The sequence below is a fragment of the Protomyctophum bolini genome (assembly GCF_963924005.1).
Source record: "Protomyctophum bolini genome assembly, chromosome: 19".
Classification (NCBI taxonomy): domain Eukaryota; kingdom Metazoa; phylum Chordata; class Actinopteri; order Myctophiformes; family Myctophidae; genus Protomyctophum; species Protomyctophum bolini.
Genome location: NC_137880.1, coordinates 3,724,350 through 3,732,153, shown reverse-complemented (window position 1 = coordinate 3,732,153; position 7,804 = coordinate 3,724,350). Strand labels below are relative to the sequence as shown.

General features: G+C 40.4%; 1 long non-coding RNA gene across 1 annotated transcript; it reads left to right on the top strand.

The window, feature by feature from the left end:
* Positions 1-1,271: 1,271 nt before the first annotated feature.
* On the top strand, positions 1,272-3,530 carry LOC308334265. Its single transcript, XR_013965875.1, has 3 exons — positions 1,272-1,360; positions 3,146-3,181; positions 3,376-3,530. It is a non-coding gene; the product is annotated as an uncharacterized lncRNA (long non-coding RNA).
* The last annotated feature ends 4,274 nt before the right edge of the window (positions 3,531-7,804 follow it).

The window sequence follows — 7,804 nt, the reverse complement described above, 5'->3', positions numbered from 1 at the left end:
CGGTCCGATCGACAACCTACCTCAAACCCTCACCCTAACCCTAACCTCCCCCGGGGCAGACACCTAAACCTAACCACCCACCCTCTCCCGACCCCCAGCGCACCTCGGACCAATGCTCCTTCTGAGGGAACATAGGGCTGAGGGAACATAGGGCTGAGGGAACATATGACCCCCTGTGGGGTAAAGAGGGTGGCCCCTCTACCTCTACGGTAACACCGTAGATAAAAATTAAATTGTGCAACAAATGCATTTAGCCTGTCAGGGCCTCTCAGGCGCATGTGCTGCATTTCAATGCTCATTCTTTCCTTCAGACTTTAACTACTTTTTAAGATGTTCTGTGTAAACAGTTTCCATCATTTTATAGTTATTTGCATTACATTTCATAATGTCAATGTCTCCTGCATCACTGTCTTTAGTGTATTGCTGCTTACCACTGCACTGCTACAGCTATGGAAATAAAACAATGCTGTCTAAAAACATGAATACACTAAACTTCAATCCACCAATCTCAAGTTGCCACATTATCCTTTGTTTGTCTTTATATTTACCTATACATCCTACAAGTGATCATTTGACTTCATCACTTTGTTTAATAGGCTACACTTTTTGCTATTCTACTGTATGTATTTACGGTTTCACAACAAGCATGTAGAGAGGCAGGACACCACCACAAACGAGTGAGGAACAAAACCACATCCCCAGCACCCAGGCTAGATCTCAGAAAGATAATAGGCTACCGCCACAATGACCTTGTGTTTTCCATCACGTATGTGACACCATCTCGTCACACGCGTCCAGTGCACCCTCGCAGGAGTGCGTGCACCGTGGCTATCACATCATTTTATCATATGTATTGTTATTACCTATGCTGCTGTATTGTCTGAAGGAAGCCAAACTAAAATAAGTTTTACTCTTATGTAAATCTATCTATCTATCTATCTATCGAAAAAATACAAGGAACACTGACAAATTATACTGGGGGAAATGCCCAGGTTAAAAAACTCTAATGTAAAAATGTCCTATACTGTTGGGTGGGCCGTTCATCATAATACAATTCAGGTATGAAGTTGCGGGCCGTATAAAAGGACCTGCAAGGAATGAACTCACTTCTTTTTCTCAGCCTCTCTTCCGAAAAAGAGGAAGTTAGAGCAGTTTACCGAAGAAGAAGTTCCATGCTGACGTGAACCCCCCCCTCCCCCCCGGCCCACCTATCTCTCTCTCTCTCTCTCTCTCTCTCTCTCTCTCTCTCTCTCTCTCTCTCTCTCTCTAACCATTACTTCACTATGAACACGAAGTAGAAGGTTTTTCGGAGCCGTTCGAGAGAAGATGAAACTACTCACCGTGGCCTGCGTTCTCCTCTGTGAGTAATTATTTATAGTTGAACTACTACTATTAAGATTATGAGTTTGAATTCATTACATCTGTAAATATGTAACTTTACTCTTCTACCCCGGATTTGAACCCGTTTTCTGAGTTTTTATTTGTTACCATTGAGCTAATAGAGCCTGCCAGGTCAGATCCTGTGTATAGGTGAGACATGACCTTTGACACGATCTAAATGTATGTAGATTGAAGAGCAGGGAGACAAAGTACAACCTTATATAAGTTATAATAATATAAGACAAAATTACATTTTATCAATAAAAACTAAATTTCATAGTTATGCTTAGTGTTTTTATTTCATTTATAAGGATCTTGACCAATGTTTTCACCTTGTTTTATACAGTATTTACAATTTCAACAATATTTTTAATGACTTTAAGCAATAAAAAACTAAACAGGCCAATGCAGCAGTGATGATGCAACTATATACAGTACAGAGATACCATGATAAAATTACATATACGTTCTTCTCCAATACATCAAACTATGCATTGACCCATTTTGTGTGGAAGTTGGAACCCCTTTTGATGTTTTAAAGCATTGTTATACTTTAGCTATTGAAAAATAGCAGATCTACAAGCTCATAGCGTGGCACCGAGTGCCACCATACGATATAACATATTTTATACAGAAACATGAGGAATTTCAGAAAACCGTCAGAATTTAGAAGACATTTATTTTATTTCGACGTCAGGCCTAAATGGGTTAATGTGTAGCCTCAGATGAAAGCTTGGTATTGTTATACTTTATGAAAGCATTTCTTATTGGGGGCACGGTGGCACAGTTGGTAGTGCTGTCGCCGCACAGCTAGAAGGTCCTGAGTTTGATTCCCGCTTGGGGCGCTGTGGCGTGCTGGTGGCGTGTTTCCTCCTCAGGGTCATCAGTGCCCATACCCGAGGCGGGGTTGGCGAAAGGGCCTTTCTGTGTGGAGTTTGCATGTTCTCCCCGTGTCCCGTAGGGTAGGTACCCTCACAAAAAACATGCAGTAATCCTGGTCTCTAAACTTCCTCCCCCTGGACAGCCAGGGCGCCTGATGGAGGGGAAAGGAACTGTTTGGAATAACTTGCTCCTTTCCATGTGCTACGTCCAACCAGGGAAACTCCCCCCTGTCAGGTGTAAAGGAGCAACTTGGACAGGCATGAAGGAAGCATGAGTTCCAGTCCGTTGCTCTCCCCATGTCCCCCATATATATGGGGACTAGTTTGGCAGAGGGTGTGTAGAGCCCAGGATCACATTAGATAATTGACACAGGGGTGAAAAATGGGTTACAAAAATCGTGGGATAAAAATTATTAAAAAAAAGAAAAAGCAAAGCATTTCAACTTGTTCTTCAGAACACTGTAAACACACGTACATATGCTATAAAAGGGCGTTGCTCAGGACTGTGTAAGTCGTGGGTTGCTGCTGCTGTCAGAACACGAGGAAGCTGCATGACGTAAAGTGAAACCTTTCCATTTGTGGGTTAGAACCAAAATTACTTTTGGATGTGCCCTCTATAGATACTCCTCAATGGATATCAAATAAATGTAGCTATTTGATTGAATCAAGCAACTTTAAAACTGTCTGGGGTGCAAAAGGCCAGAGTATAGATGTTAGAATAACCACAGAAGTGTTTTAAAGTCAAATACCCTTTCAGGTTATTATTGATTTGTTCTAATTGAACATGAGCCAACTATAGCTGTCTGTTGGAATTGTGTTAAATAGGAATAATTAACGCAGTTCATGCTTAGCTTGATATTGTCTCATCAAATGTTTTTCTCTAGTGGTGAGCATCTTCCTCTCCTGTGGACTCAGTCAAGGTGAGGATTAATTTATTATCTATTGTCTTTATTCACTCAGTAAATAGCATATTTACACGTTTACACACTTCATCCTCTCATTACAAATGTATACTATAGGTATAAAATTATAATTTGTAAATTTAGTCAGCTTACTTTTTGTGATTTAGCGACATAATGTAGCATTTAGTTTAATTCTACTTGTGTTTTTGTAGATGTCCTGACAAAAGCTGTTCTGAGTGTGAAGCCCAACCCAGCATTCACAGGAGAGACTGTTACATTCATATGTGACAAGGAAGGAGAGGACAAAGGCTGGAACTTATACAGAGATGGTCAATTTGTCAGCTCCACTGATCAGAATCATTTTGAATTGCAAGCAGAGCCAGATGGTCAAAGTGGATACCAGTGTTACAGTCACCGTAAAACACCTCAAAGAGGGGGCGATGTAGTAACTTTGACTGTATCAGGTAAGTCACATCATCACCCTTACTCATCACTAGGCATGTAACAATATGACATTTTATAGTACATCAAGCAAATCACTGTGGTATATGGTATTTCATCTCTCTCTCTCTCTCTCTCTCTCTCTCTCTCTCTCTCTCTCTCTCTCTCTCTCTCTCTCTTTGTCTCATATTTAATTAAAATGTGCTTATATAAAAAACTATTTGAATTAAGGTGACTTACTTGATTGACATCAAAAGGGCCTGTCAGTTCAAACTCAGTATTGCTGTGCACAATTTTGTTTTTACAAATTAACATTAATTACAAATAAAAGCCTGGCCTCTCTCCAAGTGCATTTGTCTTATATGTAACGCCACCTCTGCAATTCCAAAGGTACATGTTTAAGGGACATATTTAAATTATTTGCAGCGGTGGGATCTTGTTGAGCTGGTCATTTTGAATGTAGCTATAAAATATAATAATAAGTGTGGTCCCCCTGTACTACATAATTTGTCCTGTTTCTATTTCTTGGTGTAATATTTTCTTTTTGGTGTAAGATGCTCTTTAATTCAAGCTTATGGGAGACTCAATGTATTTTCACACTTCTATTATGTCTCTTTAATTAATTACAGCTAAACCAACGCCTACACTGGCCTCAGACAGATCCAGTGTACTGGCATCAAACAGAGTTACTCTCACCTGTACTGTGGAAGACAGTACACCTCCATGGGACATCTTCTGGTACAGAGACTCTAGACCAGCGACGGAGGCACATGGATCAACCTACACATTCAGGCCCCGTGACCCAGGGACAGTAACCTACAAGTGTCGAGGAGGGAGAGGAAACCCACCATACTACACACAGTACAGCAGCTCAGTGTCTATCACTGTCTCTGGTGAGTTATAAACACAATATTTCACATGTTTTCATAGGGTTCATTTTTTGTCTCCCCACAGAATCAAAGGTTTTATCCTTTTCTGTATAGCTTGATTCTAGACTTTAAAAATGGCAAATTAGTTTAGGGATAAGGGTGGCGCAAGATATGGAGCCCTCTATCTCTAAGGGAGATGGAGCCCTCTATCTCTAAGGGAGATGCCAGCCACCCGTCGGAGAAATATTAAACAGTAGTTGTTGCCTGTCACTGTCAGCGGAGAATGTACAACTGGAACAGTAGTGGCAACACAGAAAGGATTCATTGACATAATGACGATTGGCCAGGTTGTAAAACATAAATACTATTGTCTACTCTAAACTAAAGTTAGGAGAAGTATGGATGATGGAGTTATCCACAGGAATCAATAAAGTATCACTCAACTGTGTGTGTGTGTGTGTGTGTGTGTGTGTGTGTGTGTGTGTGTGTGTGTGTGTGTGTGTGTGTGTGTGTGTGTGTGTTACTTCTACAGAGCCACTTGTTCCTGTTCTCAGCAGACACCCTGACTGGCCTGAGACTTTCATTGGAGAGACTCTTATTCTGAAGTGTGATATAGAAGGAAGGGCTTCCGACTGGACATACAGGTGGTTGATGAATAATGTGGTTGTGTCTTCCAATGAAAACTCTGAATACTATTTAGGTCCTTCTGGAAACCCCAGTGGTGAATACCAGTGTCAAGGTCAACGCAAACATGACCAACAATATTCCAAACGCAGCAAAACCATCACAGTGTCCTCTAAAGGTAATTTGGGATACTAGTATTCTAGATTATCAGATATTTGTAATTTGTCTCACTATTCAAATGTGTGTTTAACCCTCTAAGACCCAGGGTTGCTTTTTAGCAACAATTCTAATTTAATTAATTACTAAATTATTATATTTTTTTTCTGTTCTTTTTTCACCTAAACGTCATCAGTGATGTTCATTGCAATGCCATTTCAATGCCATTAGTCATGATATTTGCATATAAACACCCCCCACAGAGGCTGAAATTCACACAAAAAAAAAATGTCTGGATTTTGAAAATTTTTTAACCTAAGACTTTTGACCTTTGCATTTCAAAACACCAGTGTTTGTCAGAACCAGTCACATTTCTACTGTGTATGTATGTTGTAAATGTAAATTCCAGTAAAATGCTCCATTATGTCCTAATGTGAACAACAGATGTTTATTCACAGTGGTTCTGTATCCATAAAGATTACATATAATCCTAATAATTTCATTTTTTTCACTATCATAAACCACACAGCTCGACCAAAGCCTAAACTGGTATCAGACAGAACCAGAGTACTGGTATCTAACAGTGTGACTCTCACCTGTACTGTGAAAGACAGTACAGCTTCATGGGCCATCCACTGGTACAGAAACTCTAGTCCAGTGAAGACAGGTGGATCAATCTACACATTCAGTCCCTCCAGAGTCTCAGAGAGTGGACGATACCAGTGTGCAGGAGTGAGAGGAGACCCACCATACTACACATATACCAGCAACTCAGTTTATATCACTGTCTCTGGTGAGTTATAAACACACTATTTCACAACTACATCCCACTTTATTCCACAATGTGTTGCTGTAGATTCATAAAACATTATTGATCCATGCATTTGTTTGTGTAGAGAGACCTCCAGCTGTTCTGACCCTGCAACCCAACCCAGCAATTACTGGAGAGACTGTAACGATCACCTTGACAGTATCAGGTAAGTCATATCATCACTTACTCACTGACATTATGTTCATGATTCATTACAACATTAATATGATGGTTTAACTATGGTTCTGTAGTACTGTAGCCGCATATAAATATATAAGAGGTATTGTGTGTGTGTGTGTGTGTGTGTGTGTGTGTGTGTGTGTGTGTGTGTGTGTGTGTGTGCGTGCATGCATGCGTGTGTATGTGTGACTGTGTTAAAAAATAAACAAGTTGCCAAAATGCCATTCATACTCCATTATGTCCTAATGTGAACAACAGCTCAACCAAAGGCCACACTGACAGCTGAGCAGAGAGTCATCCCAGCAGGGGGCAGTGTTGCACTGAGCTGCTCTGTGGAGGGTTCTGGATGGAACTACGAGTACGACTCACTGATCATGCAGTATGCTGTTGACTCTGACTCTAATGGACCAATCACAGTTTCTGAGGCTGTTCAGGACTCTACTGGACCAATCACAGTGTCCGAGGGAGGAGTCTACAGGTGCAGAGGAGGGAGAGGAGACCCAGTTTACTACTCTCAGTTCAGTGATGCTCTCACCTTGAACACACCTGTTGGTGAGTAATAATCTCTGCCAGACCGGTGGGAAGGCGGCCTGTGTTCATCCCCGTCCGTGTGTCCGTCTGTCCGTCTGTGAGCAGTTAGTCTTGGACACCAATGGACTGATCAGTGTCATAATTAGCTTGCACTCCCCAGCATAGGCTACCAAGTGGCAGCTATATACCAAGGAAGACGCACCGTCCCAAATGTGCCAAATCGGTGGCTATACTTTACGTTTTGGCCTAATAATCTTTTATTTAGTCGTATTTATGCCTATGAATTCCTTCTCCACAAACATTCCTGTGTCGTCACTGCTGTAGAGTGAGGAGCCCCCACTGGGGCTACAAAAAGTTGATTGCAGAAATATAATGTATTATCAGTATCACCATGACATCCTGTCATCCATCATAATTGTAATTGTTTTATAGACTATACTGAATGTGTACTGTAGACCTATTTATGAAGGTATAACGTATAACTAAAATGCTATTGTCTTTGTCGATCCCGTCTCAACGTTCAGGGTCTCCTAGACCTGCAGGACTGAGTTCTCTAAATGTGGGTCTGATAGGAGGACTTGTTGTTGTGACTGTACTGTCCATCCTGCTGCTCCTGCTGTGCAGAACATCTAAAGGTGAGAAACATAACAAGCTGACCCGACTGAATGGGAAACACACATCCAAGTGGAACAATGGAGTCCCAGATGCACTACAAAGTACAAAGCCTTTAATTGTGTTACTAATGACAATGAGAGACTTTAATTGAGCTGTGCATAAAATGCACCATATACTTTATTTAGCTCACTGAGTGCATTTACTTGTTGTATTTTTACTTTATTTGTTTTGTTGCTATTTAATTTAATGTATATACTTATATATGCTTTATATACGTATTATGCATACTTTGCACTGTTTGCATACATCTTATAGTATTAAAGTTGTCAGATTTGGAATTGTATGTATTTCTTTCAGATACATTTTTCTACATGAATATAATCATTATAACTATATTATAACCATATAAAATTA